Genomic DNA, 19,903 nt, shown 5'->3' with positions numbered 1-19,903 from the left:
AAGGCTGGGCCATGGGCAGCAGTCTAAGCTGGGAAACAAGACTTGTGAGATAATGCCATTATTCTTCAGCCAGGACTGAAGAATAAGTGAGACATAAAGGACTGAGCAGGAAACAGGACTGAGGAGCATGTCACAAATCAACGCATGCAGGTCTTGCTATCTGAACACAATGTGTCCTCAGGAAAAGGCTTGTTAGGCAAGTATTTGCATAAAGAGTCAATGGTTTCCATTGATTCCTATGGGGAAATTTCTAATGTGTTCCCGAGCATGGAATTTTGCCCCCAAAATGATAAAAAAAGCCCTCTGAAACCTTGCAAATGGCAAACAATGAAGGGAAAATGCTCTTTTATTTGTCCAATCTCTCGTCCACCCTCCCTCCCACCACGGTTTCTATCAAAACAGATGCCACAGACCATCAAAACACAAAAAGTAGAGTTTGTTTAAGGTTGGTTATCTGTTTATGGTACTACATGCAGGTGTGGCTGTTTGGATATCTGAATATGTGGTGTGTATAACAAGCTTTGGGTACTAATTCATTATGTTTGGATGAGTGATTTTTTGTATAACGAGCATTGGGATAGTAGGATCTGCATGTACTATGTGTTACCACCACAATTGGAGGCGGTAGACTTCTAAATGTTGGTTGTTAGGAATCACAAGTGGGGAGAGTGCTGTTGTGCTCCTGTCCTTTTTGTGAGGTTCTCACATAAGGGCATACGGTTGGCTACTTTGAGAATAGGATGGTGGACTAGATGAGTCTCTAGTCTCCTCTAGCAGGGCTCTTATGTTCTTAGAACCGAGGAACAATCCAGAACTCTAGATCAAAGAGCAAGTTAGGAATGAAGGACAAGCCAGAACTCAGGATCATGAAGCAAGCCAGAATGAGGACTGAAGAGGACGTCAGCCCCAAAGAGTGAGCCCAAAGTTTGGTCCAAAGGGCAATACAAGGATTTTAAATATTCTAGACCTCAGGAAAACCTTGTTTCAAAAACAAGGCTTAACTGGAAGAGGAACTTGATTTGCAGTTCTTCCTGTTGAGGAATATTCAGTGACCAGTTTGGGAGGTCTTCAAGGTTTAGGGATGAGCACGCAATACTAACAATTTTGAGAATTGTTGTTGTTTAGTCATTTAGTCGTGTCCGACTCTTCGTGACCCCCTGGACCAGAGCACGCCAGGCACTCCTGTCTTCTGCTGCCTCCCGCAGTTTGGTCAAACTCATGCTGGTAGCTTCGAGAACACTGTCCAACCATCTCGTCCTCTGTCGTCCCCTTCTCCTTGTGCCCTCCATCTTTCCCAACATCAGGGTCTTTTCCAGGGAGTCTTCTCTTCTCATGAGGTGGCCAAAGTATTGGAGCCTCAGCTTCACGATCTGTCCTTCCAGTGAGCACTCAGGGCTGATTTCCTTCAGAATGGAGAGGTTTGATGTTCTTGCAGTCCATGGGACTCTCAAGAGTCTCCTCCAGCACCATAATTCAAAAGCATCAATTCTTCGGCAATCAGCCTTCTTTATGGTCCAGCTTTCACTTCCATACATCACTACTGGGAAAACCATAGCTTTAACTATACGGACCTTTGCTGGCAAGGTGATGTCTCTGCTTTTGATACTATGTCACTTCAAACAGCAACTCCATTTTGGAAATAATGCCTTGTAGCCAATCTTAGTCATAGTCAGAGTAGACCCATTAATATTCATGGTGAAAACTAATTTAGGTCCATTACTTTCAGTGGTTCAACACCAGGCTTCCTCAACCTCGGCCCTCCAGATGTTTTGAGACTACAATTCCCATCATCCCTGACCACTGGTCCAGCTAACTAGGTATCATGGGAGTTGTAGGCCAAAAACATCTGGAGGGCCGAGGTTGAGGAAGCCTGTTCTACACTGAGTTTTACACTGAGTAGACTCATTGAAATTAATGGACCTAACTCAGTCATGTTTATTAATTTCAGTGGCTCTACTCAGAATAAAATTTAATTGAATGCAGTGCCACTCATATTGTCCAATCTTAAAATAGATCCCCCCTTTTAAGGATTTTGTTCCTCCAAAAATACAGTTGGGATTCATTTTGGGGGTGCAGCCTTTAATCTCTCTAGCCTACTGTATGCTGTCCCCCAAACTGCTGGGGGGGGGATTGTGCTCTCAACATGAATAAGTCGTTGAGACTGATTTCAGGTTCCCTGCTCCATGGTGATATACATCAGCTGAACAGTTTTAATATTCCTCCAGGAGAGGGCAGTGTGAGCTACCTTCCCAGAGATTAGCCCTTCCTAGCTGCTTTGTGCCATGTGCCAAGCACACCTCCTGGGTCAGCAGAAGCACCACTTGCATCATAAACAAGTGATACATGCGCAGTGTCTGGACCTGCCTGTTGCCCATGCTGTAAAATGCTGCAGGTCTGAGGCTGGCTGGTTTTGTGTGTGTGTCTCTTTTGCCCCAGCCCCCCCCCCCCCCGCCATGCACACTTTTTGTCAATCTAAGATCGCTAGAGTAATAAAAAGGTGAGAGACGGAGTCAGAGGCAAGCCTCCTCCCATTCCCATTTAGAAATCCCTGGAGTCAGCCTGTCTTATGTGTGCTGAGATAAGTCTGCTGCCAAGCCTGGAAGTGGCTTTGTTTCTGCAGCTTAAAATCATATTTGGAGCGACGTGAACATCTGCAAATGAATGAGAGTTTCGCTTGTCAAGTCACTGGAGAAGAAATACGGCCGTGGGAGCAGTTCTCTCATATCCTTTGGCCATTTCCAACACACGTTGCTCTTGGTTTCTCCTTGTATCGTGGAGTCAGCACAGGATGCAAAGATGGCATTTCGGCTCCTTTGTCAACAACAACAAGCCATTGGATCCATAAATATGCCCCCATTTCCCTCTGCATTGGGGTAGCCAATGTGGTGCCTTCCAGTAGTTACTGAACAACAGCTCCCATCATTCCTGACTATCAACCATGCTAGCTAGGTCTGATGGGAGTTGGAGACGTTGGTTTCATTGGCTTCCCCTGCTCTGCATGGTCTAGTAGCTCTCACACGTCATCTTTGAAGTCAGACCAGTACATTTCCGAGCACAATTCAAAGTGTTGGTGCTGACCTTTAAACTGCCTTGGTCCAGTATACCTGAAGGAGTGTCTCCATCCCCATTGTTCTGCCCGGAAACTGAGGTCCAGCTCTGAGGGCCTTCTGGTGGTTCCCTCGCTGCGAGAAGCCAAGTTACAGGGAACCAGGAAGAGGGCCTTCTCGGTAGTGGCGCCCTCCCTGTGGAACGCCCTCCCACCAGATGTCAAAGAGAACAACAACTACCAGAGTTTTAGAAGACATCTGAAGGCAGCCCTGTTTAGGGAAGCTTTTAATGTTTAATAGACTATTGTATTTTTATATTCTGTTGGAAGCCACCCAAAGTGGCTGGGGAAACCCAGTCAGATGGGCAGGGTATAAATAATAAATATTATATTATTATAATATTATTATTGTACTTCAATTGATAAATTTTATGAATCTTTGGGAAAGAGAGCAACTCCTGAGAGTATGTCAGTATCTTGAAAAGAAAAGAAAAGAAAAGAAAAGAAAAGAAAAGAAAAGAAAAGAAAAGAAAAGAAGAGAAGAGTGAAGAACAGTGTTATATATATAAAAAACAACTGCTCCCTTTCCCTTATGGGGTATTTCAGAGCCAATATAGAGTCCTTAAGTGGGTTCCCTGTTGGTAGGAGAAAATAACAGAGGCCAACCAGAGTATATTGAGAAGCAAAGTGGCTAGTAAGCCTGATCTTTACTCAAGGAACTGTTGCAACAGGGGCCCCACTCACCACACGCAGGAGGGAGGAGAACCCTGAACAATGGTGCGCAAGCCCTTATATAGACTTTTGAAATTGCCCACCCTGTAGTCCAAGACCACCCCCCTCCCAAACATCATACATACATCACAGAAGGAGGCGGTCTACAGCAGAAATACAGCACAGGAGGCGGTCTACAGCAGAAATCCTGTCTGCCAGGATACCTAATAATGGTCACTGATTGCTTTACCGGGGCAGCCTGGCAATTCTTTTGTGATGGTAAATACTTTAATTCCTGAATCCAGGTCATAGGCTCACCCTATTCATACACAAATATGCCCTTAAGACAGGATTTGTAAGCAAAATATAATACGGCTTTCCCCGTTTTCCTCCCTTACTGCAGAGGAATATTTGAGGTCATTGAGAGAGTCAAAATGACTTCAGGGTTGCTCTCCCATACTATTTCAGACACATGGTTCATATATTTAGATATGTGTGCATTTGTGAATATTTATTCTATATTTGAGACCTTAAAATTCTTATAACAACAGCTTGGTTGTCGTCTATGGGAAACAGGATTCTGACCCAGATGGACCATTGGTCTGATCCTGTAGACCTCTTGTTTGTGTTCCCATTATGCAGGAGCAGATTTATTCATTGACTTATATTCTGCAGTGTAGTCCCAAGAGGCTCTCAAAGCAGCTTACAGAAGATTCCTACAGAAAAAAGCACATGCAAGTCTGGTTTCAGGAACAAAATTAGCATGGTGTCCCTGTGGCACCATGATTAATCAGGGCTCCCCTTCTTGGTCTTCCCTATTTTCCTTCAACCTCTACTCACAAGGAGTGGGGCTGAGCACATAGTGTGGGTTGCCAGCACCTGGGGCCACATGGAGGGGGGTGGAGTTGGAGGGAGGGAAATGGACACATTCAATTGTGTAATGGCATCTGCGTCACTCAGGAGATTGCAGCTGCAGGGATAAGGAAAGAATAGTCATTCTGTTTTATGGACAGGTCGTAGGGACGTGGGTGGTGCTGTGGGTTAAACCACAGAGCCTAGGACTTGCTGATCAGAAGGTCGGCGGTTCGAATCCCCGCCATGGGGTGAGCTCCCATTGCTCGGTCCCAGCTCCTGCCAACCTAGCAGTTCGAAAGGATGTCAAAGTGCAAGTAGATAAATAGGTACCACTCCAGCGGGAAGGTAAACCGCGTTTCCGTGTACTGCTCTGGTTCGCCAGAAGCGGCTTAGTCATGCTGGCCACATGACCCGGAAGCTGTACGCCGGCTCCCTCGGCCAATAGAGCGAGATAAGCGCCGCAACCCTCGAGTTGGTCACGACTGGACCTAATGGTCAGGGGTCCCTTTACCTTTACCTTTTCTGGACAGGTCACTTCCTGGTTCGCATGGAGAAGCCATTTTCAATGGAGCCCAGTGACAGAAGTCAGCAGCTGTATTAAGGCAGCACTGGGTGTTAACATTTTGTACCCCTAATAATTTTGTGCCCGGGGCAACCGCCCCTGTGCCCCCCATGGGACTCACTCTGCCCATAATGCAGGCCAACTTTCTTTTGCTGAAGTTGACATTTTCCAGAAGGACAAGGGCCACTTGCCATGATCACAATGCTTTTGAACACTGTTTACTGGACTCAGAAATGAAGAGAGTGCTACTTCACTCAAGTCTTGCTTGTGTGCCTCCAATAGATATCTGGCTGCTCCATGTGAGAACAGGACCCTGGGCTAGATGGGCTACTGGCCTAATTCAGCAGTCCCATTCCTGTGCTTGCCTTTATGCATGTGTTCCTGCTGCTAAGGAAAAATAATAACCGTCCAGTAGCCTTCAGCTTGTCCTTTTCGAAGCAGTTCCCTTTATTTCTGAAGCCTTTCATTCATCCTCAGATAGAAAAGAATGTGGTTATTTGCTCTGCTGGGGAGGTTCTTTGCTTTCATGGGAACGGAAGCATTGTTGTTTTTCAAAAGCTAAAGAAGATTCCCGTATTGTCATGTGGACATCTTCTGAGTGCCCCTGTCTGGCTCGGCGCCCAGTATGGCTGGACGTCACAAGCCTCCAGGGCATTACTGGTCCCTGTCTGGGCGGAAGGAGACTGGGAAATGAAGTTTCTGTCTTGCCTGGTGGCAAAACAGCCCCATTTCTCAGCATTGAGCTCAGCAAATGTGCAAAGGAGCCCGGATTGTGTTACACACAGCCCTCCTGTCTCTCCTCTCCCGGATTCCCCGAGTTGTATTTGCTCGCCCCTTTCACCACTGGGAGGAGAAGAAAGGATTTGAGTCACCTCCCCAAAGCACTTCCAGTAAAAGGACCTTGACTCATGCTGCTTGCTCCCCAGACCGTGTCAGCCATCGCATGAAATAAACACAAATATCTCCCCCCGGCCGCCGCCACCTCAACTTCCCAACTTGCTACAACAGCAGCATCTATAGGAACTGCCTGTCTCCAATGCATGAATGACTCTCCCCCCTCCGCCTCTCCCCCCTGCCAGCAAACCTGTCTGTCTCCATAGGAGGATGGAGGGTGGGTTGCCAGGAATTTGAGACTCATTCGAGGGACAGTGGGAGGAGATGCTTCTGATCAGAGATGTTGTTGACCAAGCAGACATCTGCAGCCTGGCTGTCTTCCTGGGAGTTGGTCAATATTGTATTGTTACAATCATTTCTTTCTCTCGGGTTGGGAAATATTGACCAGGAACTGAACTAGTCATCACTGCATTTGCAAAAAAAGAAGACGAAGAAGAAGAAAAAGAAAAAGCCAAGTACCTGCGAGATAATTTATTCCTGCCGTGAGTGAGAATTAAAAACCCTATTTGAAAGGTCAGTGGCTGACATTTGGTTCCTTAGTGGCTCGGCAGATCTCAGCCTAGAGACTCCTGGCACGCAGCAGGGATGTGTAGGGAAACCCCCCGAGAAATATCATGAGCATTTTATATTTAATGTTTAATGGTTTTACAATAAAGCAATTTGATAACAAACTACCAGGGTTTATTTATAACATTTATGTCCTGCAGTCTTTCCAAGAAATTCAGAGCAGCATAGACATTGTTCTAAGGTGGTCTCCCATCATGCAGTGGTGGCGTGAGCCAATCGGGTGCCTGGGGCGGCTGTGGGTTAAACCACAGAGCCTAGGCCTTGCTGATCAGAAGGTCGGCGGTTCGAATTCCCGCGACGGGGTGAGCTCCTGTTGCTCGGTCCCTGCTCCTGCCAACCTAGGAGTTCAAAAGCACGTCAAAGTGCAAGTAGATAAATAGGTACCACTCCGGCGGGAAGGCAAACGGTGTTTCTGTGCACTGCTCTGGTTCGCCAGAAGCAGCTTAGTCATGCTGGCCACATGATCAGGAAGCTGTACGCCAGCTCCCTTGGCCAGTAAAGCGAGATGAGCGCCACAACCCCAGAGACGACCACGACTGGTGGTCCCTTTACCTGTACCTTTACCTATCCTGCAGTCTTTCCAAGAAATTCAGAGCAGCATAGACATTGTTCTGTGGTGGTCTCCCATCATGCAGTGGTGGAGCAAGCTGATCAGGTGCCTGGGGCGGTGGATGTGCCCTGCGACCGGGGCGGGGCCAGCCACCCATGGGGCGGGGCCAGCCGAGACAGGACGCTCCGAGCGGTCTGCCTGCCTCCTCCCACTCAGCCACCCTACAGCTGAGGGGGAGGCAGAATATGGACCGTTTGGGGCAGAGCGGAGCCTGCAGGTACCTGAGCCACCGCGTCACTCCCAGGAGAGACGTGTGGCTGGGCAGTGGTGAGCGCTGCCCAGCATTTTGTCACCCACCTCAGTGGTGACACCTGGGGCGGACCGTCCTCACCACACACCCCTTCCTCCGCCCCTGCCATCATGGGCCTTGCCTTCAGACTCTAACGTGGATCCTTATTTATAGACCAAGGGCTCATCCACACATTAGCTTGGGTTGTATGTGGATTGTATTGTGTATCAATTGATTCCCCCCTGTGCGAAAGCTATTCTCATCGTTCCACTGCTGCGCCTTGCAACAATTTGATCTTACCTGCTGGGCTGAAGCTCAGCTAAGCAAAATCTCTCTTTGGATTTTCTGTGCATCTGTTAAGATTTGATTCTTGGGGGTAAGATCAGATTGTCACAAGGCACAGCTATGGAACAACAAGACCCAGGAGAATTAATTGGTGCACCATACAACTGAAATATTGGTCAAGTGGAAGTACAGTATAAAGGTAAAGGGACCCCTGACCATTAGGTCCAGTCGTGGCCGACTCTGGGGTTGCGGCGCTCATCTCGCTTTACTGGCTGAGGGAGCCGGCGTACAGCTTCCGGGTCATGTGGCCAGCATGACTAAGCCGCTTCTGGCGAATCAGAGCAGCGCACGGAAATGCAGTTTACCTTCCCGCTGGAGCGGTACCTATTTATCTACTTGCACTTTGACATCCTTTCGAACTGCTAGGTTGGCAGGAGCAGGATCCGAGCAACGGGAGCTCACCCCGTTGTGGGGATTCGAACCGCCGACTTTCTGATCGGCAAGCCCTAGGCTCTGTGGTTTAACCCACAGTGCCATAGATGAACTTTAATATTTTCTATGTGATATCAAATGGGCCCAGTGCTTGCTCTTCCATCCTCACCACCCATCCAAATAAACGAATCCACTGATTGACACCTTGGGTACCTCTGAGAGAGCCAATCCACTGGCAGACACAAACATTGATATGAGGTTGGAATTTTTCTGGAACTTTTCCCAGCATGCTTTTACTATTATGCACAGAAAAATTTCCATCTTCTTAAGAACTGGTGCCAATTGCAAATGCAACATGAGACAAGCTTGGCAGTTTCAAAGTTATAATTAATATTTTTCTTAGCAAATGGTTATTCCTAGTTTGTGAGTGAGTCAGCATCCCATCCACAATTCTTTGAGTTGCTAAAGTTTATTAAAGTGTCAATAGTTCACCCTTAAGTTTAAACAATGTAAGGGAACTACATGATGCTGTCTACATAATATAACATTTCAACCACATTAAGTGTGCTTTAATTCCTCATCTCAAATGAATCTGATCAAATACCTGTGGTGTATTGGGGCAATGAATAAATAAAGAAAATAAATGCAGAACTTTCTCTAGCTTTGTTTACTAACTGCAAATAAAACAAACATGCTAAATTAGATCACTGACCATGTTCTTCATCAAATTACCCTGATTTATATAGGAAAATTTTGTGCGAAATTTCCCTATTCAATATTTTTTGGGAGGAAGAATATACTCAAGCATTGTGTTTACAAAAGAAAATTCATAAGACCAAGAACCAAACTTAATAGGCCCTCAGGAAAGAGACAATCTTGTCATAAGCTAATGAGTTCCCTTAGTGTTTTGTATCTTCAGCATTTACTCATATCAATCATCTATCCCTTTTAAAACCTTGAAGATCTTATGCAATCAAGAGAACATGTAATTGGCAGTGGTGGCACCATGAAAATTTTGGCTTCCGTGCATTACAGAACCAGTGTGGTATAGTGATCAGAGAGCAGGGAGACCAAGGTTCAAATCTTCACTTCGCCTTGATGGTCACTGGGTGACCTTGCATGAGTCAGTCAGCCTAACCCATGGTTTCCCAAACTTGGGTCTCCAGCTGTTTTTCTGGACTACGATTCCCATCATCCCTGGTCTTGTTAGCTAGGAACGATGGGAGTTGTAGTCCGAAAACAGCCGGAACCCCAAATTTGGGAAACTCTGGCTAACCTATGTCACAGGGTTGTTGTCAAGATAAAAATGGGGAGGGGGGCCATGTATGCCCCCATGAGCTCCTTCCAGGAAATGCATCATTTGTTGTCGTGGGTTAAGTGTTTCCAATGGGCCGTAGGTTCCACAATCTTTGTCCAATCTGCAACACAAAGCAGTGACAGCTCAAACTGTTGTACAGTTCAGCCGAGGTAGGTGATGTTGTTTAGAGATACAGTGGTGTATCAGGTTAAGAACTTAATTCGTTCTGGAGGTCTGTTCTTAACCTGAAACTGTTCTTAACCTGAAGCACCACTTTAGCTAATGGGGCCTCCCATTGCCGCCGCATCACCGCTGCACCGCCGCTGCGCGATTTCTGTTCTCAACCTGAAGCAAAGTGCTTAACCCGAGGTACTATTTCTGGGTTAGTGGAGTCTGTAACCTGAAGCGTCTGTAACCTGAAGCGTATGTAACCTGAGGTACCACTGTATAGAGATCTGTGTTTCTGAGTGGGGAATAAGGTGCGAAATTAACAGACTTGCAACGTGCAACAACAAATCCAATTAAACTGGACGGGTAACAGGCAGGCTGGTTGGCAGCCTGTGTCATAACTTGATGGTGCCAGAAGGGGAGGACTTCAAAAGCAGGGCCACGGCGCTGCTGTATAAACAGATGATGCCAGGGGGAGCTGTGCTGTAGGGAGTGATATATGTTGGGGAAATGCCCATTTTGTCACTGCGACTGCTGGAAAGTACTGGCTCCAAACAGCCCCACGTGATGGAATGAGGTGCCCGAGGTGTAAACTAACCCTGATGCCTCAAGCACTTTGCAGCCACTAAATATGTTAAAGAATGCAACCTGATAATTCAGAGCTGATCCAAGGGTACTAAATCAAACATGCCTGTAGTGGGAAAGGAGACAGCCAAAATGTTGAATCAGAACTTTATGTCTCTGGTATGATCCCAGGCCAGCCCAGTGCTGGAGTTGATAATAACTTTCCATCGTTTTGTACACGACTGGTGTTTGGGGTTTGTTCTGTTGCCCTGTAGGCAATGGCGTGTTTGAGCTGAATTGTCCTGCAACCTGCGCTCTTCTAAAAGGAACATGGAAGATGGATGACTAACAGGGCAAATGAGGAATCCATCATAAACAGAAATAGAAAGAACCCCTTTGCAAAAGAGGCTTGTCAGCCTGTTGGGAACACAGGAGGGTGCCTTATTTCAGACTATTGGGCCATTAAGGTCAGTACAGTCTACACTGACTGTCAGTGGCTCTCCAGGAAATCAAGAAAGGGATCTCTCCCAGCCCTAACTGGAAATGTCACAAATTGAACCTGGGATCTTCGGCAAACATGCTCTACCATGTCTACCTTTCCCGCCCCGACCTGGTCACAGTGATCCATGCAACGGTCATCTCCAGGCTTGACTACTGTAACTTGCTTTACGCGGGGCTGCCCTTGAAGCTGACCCAGAAACTCCAGCGGGTGCAGAATGCTGCAGCGAGGCTCCTCACGGGGTCTCTGCCATGGGAGCATATTCACCCAGTGCTTTTCCAGCTGCACTGGCTCCCGGTGGAGTACAGGGTCAGATTTAAGGTGCTGGTTTTGACCTTTAAAGCCCTTCACGGCCTAGGACCCTCGTACCTACGGGACCACTTCTCCCGGTATGCCCCACGGAGAGCCTCAAGGTCCATAAATAGCAACACCCTAGTGGTCCCGGGCCCTAAGGAAGTTAGATTGGCTTCAACCAGAGCCAGGGCCTTTTCAACACTGGCTCCGGCCTGATGGAACGCTCTGTCTCATGAGACCAGGGCCCTGCAGGATCTGATTTCTTTCCGCAGGGCCTGTAAGACAGAGTTGTTCCGCCTGGCCTTTGGCTTGGAGCCAATTTGATTCCCTCCCTCCCTCCCTCTCTTTCTTTTTTCCTTTCCTTCTCCTCCTGCGATGAGGCTACATTTTAATATTTTAATGTTTCAATATTTTAATGTTGTATTTCAATTTTGTTTTTAAGTTGTATTCATTCAACTTGTTTTTATTATTGCTTGTAAGCCGCTCTGAGCCCGGCCTTGGCTGGGGAGGGCAGGGTATAAATTATTATTATTATTATTATTATTATTATTATTATTATTATTATTATTACTGAGCTACAGCCCTTCCTCTATTCCCCTCACTCTCTGTTGGGGCATTCATGTCTTTAGCAGAAGCTGACCAGCAGAAGTTCAACAGGTGTGGTTTTTGGTAGCATAGAGATCCCTTGATGTAAACAAAGCTTCCTATGGTGAATTTCTGCCTGTCATTCATTTATCAATGAAAGCCACAACAAGGGGGAAATTGGAGTGCAAGTAGGGCTGACTGGTTGGGGGGGGGGGAGTCCAGCCAAAATTCACCATGGCATGTGTAGGTGGCAAAATCAGGGGTCCAGGGCAACAAATATTCCCTAGGAGAAGGTGAAATATTTCCAACGCTTGAAAAACAGGGCGGGGGAGTGGGAAAATTCTTTCCTGGAAAATTCCTGGTCGCTCAGTGTTGCATGAAATTCTAGTCTTCATGTTGGTGGATGAAAGAAGCTAAGAGAGGAGGAGAAGGTTAGAGCAGGGAGTCAAAGCCAAATTAGAGAAGGATCTGCAGTATATTTATTTTATGTATTTAACAAGATGCTGCTGCAAGAAAATAAAAGAAGCGCCACTGCAGTGAAAAAGTTGGAGAACTTCTCTGGAGAAATCGTTCTTCCAATTGCTCTGCCCACAAACAGGGTGAAGAATTTTGACGGCTGCTTGCCCATAGCTCTACACAGTTTGTACACAGTTTGGGACTGGAGAACTTTTCTCCAGCCAAGAACAGCATTCGCTTCTTGACAACCTTCCCAGGCCCACATGCCAGTGGTGGGTAAGACGAGGGGCAAAAACTGGGCGCCAAATGCAAATTTCACCTTGGTGCAGATGGCTAGCTTCTATGCACTAACAATAAAGGTAAGGTAAAGGGACTCCTGACCATTAGGTCCATTAGTGGCCAACTCTGGGGTTGCGGCGCTCATCTCGCTTTATTGGCCGAGGGAGCCGGCGTACAGCTTCTGGGTCATGTGGCCAGCATGACTAAGCCGCTTCTGGCGAAACAGCAGCACACGGAAACGCCGTTTACCTTCCCGCCAGAGCGGTACCTATTTATCTACAGTGGTACCTCGGGTTACATACGCTTCAGGTTACATACGCAGGTTACAGACTCCGCTAACGCAGAAATAGTGCTTCAGGTTAAGAAATTTGCTTCAGGGTGAGAACAGAAATCATGCTCCAGTGGTGTGGCGGCAGTGGGAGGCCCCATCAGCTAAAGTGGTGCTTCAGGTTAAGAACAGTTTCAGGTTAAGAACAGACCTCCGGAACGAATTAAGTTCTTAACCTGAGGTACCACTGTACTTGCACTTTGACGTGCTTTTGAACTGCTAGGTTGGCAGGAGCAGGGACTGAGCAATGGGAGCTCACCCTGTTGCGGGGATTCGAACCGCCGACCTTCTGATCGGCAAGTCCTAGGCTCTGTGGTTTAACCCACAGCACCACCCGCGTCCCATGCAGTTACAATAGAAGAAGCAATATCATGTCCTCCAAGTCTCCCTCTTTTCAAGTGACAGTCCTGGAATGATGAAGGCTCTTCCGGCTTCTGATTTGACCCAGAATGTCCCTATTAGCTCCACCAGTCAGGGACATAGGAAGGGGGGTGCGGTGGGGGCAGTCCACCCCGGGTGTTATCCCAGAGGGGGGGACAAAATCCCCCCCTGGGTGGGTCACCGATGCACCAATCGCCCCATGGGAAGATTGCCCCACCCCCGTGGGTAGATCACCCCGTCCCCATGGGGGGGTCACCTTGCCCCCAGGTGCACAGCATGTATGCCGCTCTGGGTGCCAGAGCAGATAGCTCCGCCGCTACCACCAGTGCCACCACCACTGAGCTTGGGGAGAAGGAGAAAACAGTGTTTGTATTGAACGGTGGTGGCGGCGGCAGTGCATGGGAGCATCTTGTTGCCTCTTCCTGGTCACCACTACCAGCCTCCTTTCTTGGGCAGCTCGTAGGGGCTACCGGAGAGCAGGCGAGGAGGAGGAGGAGAGGCTGCTGGCAAAGCCCAGCCCCGCATGATGCACCAACTCTGAGTGGCGGGCAGAGTACAGGGCTGCCATTGGCGGGAAGAAAGGGGGAATGTAACCTAGTACAGTGGTGCCCCGCAAGACGAATGCCTCGCAAGACGGAAAACTCGCTAGACAAAAGAGTTTTCCATTTTGGAGGTGCTTTGCAAAACGAATCTCCTATGGGCTTGCTTCGCAAGACGACAATGTCTTGCGAGTTCCTGCTGGTTTTTTTTCCTGCCCCCCCTTTTTCTAAGCCGCTTATCAGCTGATCCGATCAGCAGATAAGCCACTAAAAGCAGCTAAAAGCCGCTAATAGCGCTAAGCCGCTTATCAGCTGATCCGATCAGCAGATAAGCCTCTAAAAGCCTCTAAAAGCCTCTAAAAGCCTCTAAAAGCTGCTAATAGCGCTAATCCGCTAATCCTTCAATGGGCTTGCTTTGCAAGACGAAAAAACCGCTAGACGAAGAGAATCACAGAACGGATTTTTTTCGTCTTGCGAGGCACCACTGTACAAGAAGCCTTGATTTTTAAAATTCTTTTTGTGTCTGCGTCTAATCTTGCCCCTTTCTAACATTTATTTATCGGTGTGTGGACTGTGGAGGGCATGTGTGCTGCATCCTGTTGGTGTAGTGGTAGTGGAAATGCAGAGGGGGAGTAAAAATGGGGTGTGTGTGTGTCAAGGAGGGTCAGCTGGCTGGGTGAGAAATGTCCCTGTTTTCATCTGAGGATCAGAAACATCAGAGTTCAAGGATGCATTCCAACACTCAAGGAGGGTGCCAAGTGGGGCTGGCTGGCACCAGGGGTGGAGGAAGGGGTGTGTGGTGGGGACAGTCTGCCCCAGGTGTCACCACTGAGGGGGGTGACAAGATGCTGGGCGGCACTCACTGCGGAGCCTGCAGCGTGCCCAAGCCACACATCTCTCCTGGGAGTGACGTGATGGCTTGGGTTCCCGCAGGCTCCGCGATGCCCCAAACGGTCTGCCCGTCGCCTCCCCCTCAGCTGTAGGGCAGCTGAGGGGGAAGAGGCAGGCAGACTCGTCAGAGGTCCCATGAAGCATCCTGCCCCGGTTGGCCCCACCCCAGGGCACAGGGTACACGCACTGCCCCAGGTGCCCGATCGGCTTGTTCTGCCGCGGGCTGGCACTGAGGGGTGTAGCTCAGGAGTGTGGGGGGGCGGCGTCTTCAGCAGCATCTGGAGAGGCCTGGGTTGCCACAGTTTCAGGAGGTTCCCCATTGCTGCTCTATGTAACTCACACGTGCAAAGTCACCACCTGTTACTGCATTGATAGGGCTAAACTGTTAGGATATTTCCGTTCCACCTTAAAAGGGAGCAGGATGTTTGTGTCACAGCCTGCGTATTTCCTGTTCACAGGATGTTTATGTTTGCTATTGCTTTCGTTTCTCTCTCTGTCGAAGACACTGTTGCAGGCAGTCATGTCTTTCTTTGTTCTGATCAACGCTGAATAAAAGCTTGTAAATAATGCTCTCCTGAGTGCGACTTCTGGCTGTGCATTATCTGCTGATAAGAGTGTGCATGAGCCCTGGAATGTGGCAAGGTATTTCCAGGAAACTCGTCTCGCTAATCGCTCATACTGCATGACTACGGGAGACTGATGGATCGTCCGGCAGCCGGCTTGGGGGCCATGATGGACTTTATCTCCCTGGCAGTATCCCAACATAAACAACAGCAGCCTTTTCTTATCCTGACCCCTCTGTGGCTTTGTTTACCCAAAGAATGGGGAAAGTCTCAGCAGTGGATTGGCCCCAAAGTCAGGCTGCCTCATCAAATATCCTAAGAAAAAAGCACACCAAGAACTCAGGCCAATGCAAGCTTCAATAGTGGGAGTGGTCCCTACTCGCAAATCAATAGCCAATAGTAACAAAAACTAATCCATTCAAAAGTATGTATTCTGACAAGGATTACAAACTCAAACAGAGATTACAAACTCTAACAGAGATTACAAACTCAAACTCATAAAGATACGTATCACACAATAATTCGTTACAGGGTTAGAGATAAGAGTTTATGAGTAGAGATAAGTTCATGTTACTCCACAGTCAGATTCGATGTGGAGGTCTTCACAGAGCAGAAGTCAGAAGTCAATTATGGACTATAAACCAGGGCAGGGCCTTGTTTTGATGTATTCACCTTCAGCAGCTAAATTTAAAGGGTCGTGTAAGTTTGTTCGGATAAATATATCCTGTTATTTTCTACGTTTCTCAGGGAGAACAACTACGTGTTGGCAGATCAATGTGTATCTTGAGCTTTTCTGTCAAATATCCTGGCATCTGCACATCAGCCTGCCTTGTAAGGTGAGAGAAAGGGCAAAAATATCCTTTATGGACAAAACACGGCATAATGTACCTGTAGGAAGTCCCTTCCTTCCTTCCTTCCTTCCTTCCTTCCTTCCTTCCTTCCTTCCTTCCTTCCTTCGAGGTTACTGCTGCTATAAGCAAGTGGTATTAGCCGCGGCCGAGCTGGCCCTATTAGGAAACACTGAAAAGGTCATCATAATTAAGCACAGATTTTATTTATAAAGCACCAGCCAACTCCCATCTCCCTTGGCCAAGTCACTGGAGGCTCAGTACAGGCAGTTTAAAGGGACGATTAAAAGAAAGTCACGACAATATAGTTCACAGTCACCTTTCCTTAGCATATATTCCATGCTATTAATTAATGGATACTATCAGGGGGGCTGTTATCCCATGGCTGTCACTTTCTGATTGATGTGAGCAAAGGGAGCCCATGCGGAGAGGAGGAAGGCGAGATCTTCTAGCAAAATGGGACATCTCCATGGGCAACCTGGAGTTCATTCATCACAAATGAACAGCATCTTTAGTTAGGGCTGGAAAAGACTCTCCGCTTTAAACTCTGGACAGCTGCTGCCAATCAGTGTAGAGGATACTAAGTTAGATGGACCAATAGTCAGACTCCGTATAAGGCTACTTCCTATGATCCCAGCTCATTCTGTCCTTCAGAATCTAGACTCACATCTGCACTATACACTTAAGCAATATTATATCACTTTAAACAGTCATGTTTAAAAAATACTGGGAGCTGGAGTTTATTAAAGGTGCAGGGAGTTGACTCCTATTCTTCTCACAAAGCTATAATTCCCAGAGTTCCCTGGGAAAGGGGGATAAACCACTCTGACAACTGCAGCTCCCTGAGGGGAATAATTTTCAGCATCCATAACAAATTACAGCTCCCAGATTTTTTTGGGGGAAGCCATGACTGTTTAAAGTGGAATAGTATTGTTTAAAATGTGTAGTACAGATGGGGACCTGGAATGAAGTAAAGAGAATCTAGAGTGCAGTAACTTCAACATAATCTTTTTTTTCTTTTTTTACTCCATCATTTTCATCTCAGTCTAAGAATGCAAGAACCAGTGCTTTCTTTCCTTAAAAAACATAATGTTTAGGAGTACTCACATTTTGACTCAAGAAAATCACCGCGAAAGGAAATGAAGCTGCCATTGGAGGTGATAACAACAAAACTGACCAATCACTGTGCTACATTCCAATTCCTACTTCACACATTAAACGCTCGCTTCCATCTGAGACTCAAGAAACACGGTGACAGGAAATGAGGCTGCTACCGGGGGTAGCAACAGAACTGACGATTCACCGTGCTAGAGAAGAAACTAAAATTTTAGATTAACAAAATGTTTAGGGGTATGCATACCTCTGAGTCCCCTCCCCCCGCCACCCCAAAAGCACTGGCAAGAACAATACTGGTTCAGCATCCCTGCTTCCCATAGTGACCAATCCATCTGTCTATCCAGCAAACCCCTCATTTTGCTTTCTCTCAGCCAGCTTCCCATCCAGACAACAGCATGTATCACCAGCTCTTTGTCTCTCCACTAAGCTCCCAAGGGTATGTTAAGCCCATCGATGGACGTATTCAAGAGCACTCTTGAAATTCAAAGCCAGTGTTCTCATTTCTTTGCCTTGAAGATGACAAATAAGCATTTCCTGGCTTGTTGTTGAAATTAGCATGAAATATCTCTTTGCTCCTCCCAGCGGGCAGCAATAACACATCCACTTCACACGGCCCGGCAAGAGTGGAATCCCTGGTGCAGGTGTCATGTTTATGACACACTGCATGGTCACCCCTATATGACATTTGCACATCACACAGTCTAGTTCCTTTCCTTCTGTTCCTGTCCCAAGTCTTTTAGAGACGGAAGCCGTGGAGTAGTACAAAAGGAACTTTCACAACCAATCCAAGGCACAGTTGCACACCCAACGTGATTCTCCCCACGGGATCTGTGCTCTGGCAGACACTGTGGTTGTGAAGACGACGGGACAATGTCAGCTACAGGTTTGAGCAAGCGCTTGGGCTAGAAGGTCTCCATGGACACCCTTCCCAGAGTGCCCCACCATCTCCACTTCACCACTATCGTCAGTTCCCCTAGATCAGTGGTTCTCAAACTGTGGGTCCCCAGATGTTGTTGGACTACAACTCCCATCATCCCTGACCACTGGTCATACTGGCTAGGAATGATGGGAGTTGTAGTCCAACAACATCTGGGAACCCACAGGTTGAGAATCACTGCGCCTAGATCAAAACAGCAGCACCTGTCAGAGAGAGGGAGAGGGAAGAAACCCACAGCCAATTTCTTCACAAGAAACCCACAGCCAATGGCAACAGCTGGGGAGGCTATGGCAGGAAGGTAAACAATGTTACTGTGCACTTTGGTTTCCATCCGATGTTCCGTTGCGCCAGAAGCGGCTTAGTCCTGCTGGCCACATGACCCGGAAACCTGCCTGTGGACAAACGCCGGATCCCTCAGCCTGAAAGCGAGATGAGCGCCCCAACCCCATAGTTGCCTTTGACTGGACTTAGCCTTCCAGGGGTCCTTTACCTTACCTTTTTTTTAGCCTTTAGATGGATGAACGGTCAGCCTCATTCTAAAGCAGGGGTAGGCAATGTGGTGCTCTCCAGATGTTGTGGACATCTCCCGTCATCCGTGGTCAAAGGCCACAAGGGCACCAACATTGGTTAAAAAGGGACCCCTGACCATTAGGTCCAGTCGTGGCCGACTCTGGGGTTGCGGCACTCATCTCGCTTTATTGGCCAAGGGAGACGGCATACAGCTTCCAGGTCATGTGGCCAGCATGACTAAGCCGCTTCTGGCTAACCAGAGCAGCGCACAGAAACGCCGTTTACCTTCCCGCCGGAGTGGTACCTATTTATCTACTTGCACTTTGACGTGTTTTCAAACTGCTAGGTTGGCAGGAGCAGGGACCGAACAACGGGAGCTCACCCCGTCACGGGGATTCAAACCGCCAACCTTCTGATCGGCAAGTCCTAGGCTCTGTGGTTTTACCCACAGCACCACCCACGTCCCCCAACATTGGTTACCTGTGGCCTAAGACAGCTTCTGCGTCCCTAGGTGAATAGGCAGTAACAACAAGGAGCAGGAGGCGAAGGAGCACACATTGTCAGTGGCCCCTGCTAGGGCAATAGCTTCAACAAGTGTCCAGTGATATGTACCCAAGATACCAGCCTGGTGAACTGGCTCAGGAGCCTTTTAAAAACTGCAGACCTTTTTATACACCCTCCTCGGCACGCCAGCATCATGCGGTAAGAAAGCCGAAGTGTTTTCATTCTGCTACACTCTGTGAGCCCTGTAACAGGCAAGAAGCGGAACAAGGTGTAAGTCAAGTTGACGCATACATAAAGGAATAAAACCATGAATTGTACGCCCCCCTGAATAATATCGCCAGGCGTCAAACCACTTTATATATCTTGGGTGGTAAAGTGGGCCCTCACTTGAGGGATAGCAGGAGGAGGGCAGGTGAGGAGAGAGTCTGGGGCAGCAGACAAGAAGGGATGGGCGTGAATTCTGCATGGAAGCTTCTAGTAATGGATGCCATGGTTACGGTTGCCCGAGCAACCACTGCACACATCCATTTCCCTGCACAGGAGCTGAAAGTGAATGACAATTTGGAAAGCAGCAACCCAGAAGAATCTAGGAGGCCTTAAAGAAGATTGATAGGAAAATCAATGCTTTATATAGAAAAACAGGCCAGGTGACTGATCCACCTGAAAAGAGGCTGTTTATTTGCCCAGCAAAGCCAGCAGGCTTGAACAAAGGGATGGTGCATTAATTGCAGGCATCCCTCCTCCATCTTTGCACCCTTCTCTGAGGCACCAGATTTTTTTAATATAAAAAAAATCACCACCCATCTATGCAATTCACTATCCATCCTCCCAAAAAAATCCACTGCCGTGTGCATGGGCTGAGGGACCAGCCATAAACTTTTACTACCGTTGGTTCTCCATTCAGGAAATAACAGGTTCATAAACAGACCAGACAGTCCAGAGCAGTCAACTTA

General features: G+C 47.7%; 1 long non-coding RNA gene across 1 annotated transcript; it reads right to left on the bottom strand.

The window, feature by feature from the left end:
• Positions 1-15,448: 15,448 nt before the first annotated feature.
• LOC310700775 lies at positions 15,449-18,560 on the bottom strand. Its single transcript, XR_014522814.1, has 2 exons — positions 18,427-18,560; positions 15,449-15,859 (listed from the first exon to the last, which is right to left on the bottom strand). It is a non-coding gene; the product is annotated as an uncharacterized lncRNA (long non-coding RNA).
• Positions 18,561-19,903: the final 1,343 nt, after the last annotated feature.

The sequence above is a fragment of the Podarcis liolepis genome, assembly GCF_965112155.1.
Source record: "Podarcis liolepis genome assembly, chromosome: 2".
Taxonomy (NCBI): Eukaryota; Metazoa; Chordata; class Lepidosauria; order Squamata; family Lacertidae; genus Podarcis; species Podarcis liolepis.
This window is presented reverse-complemented; position numbering and strand designations above follow the sequence as displayed.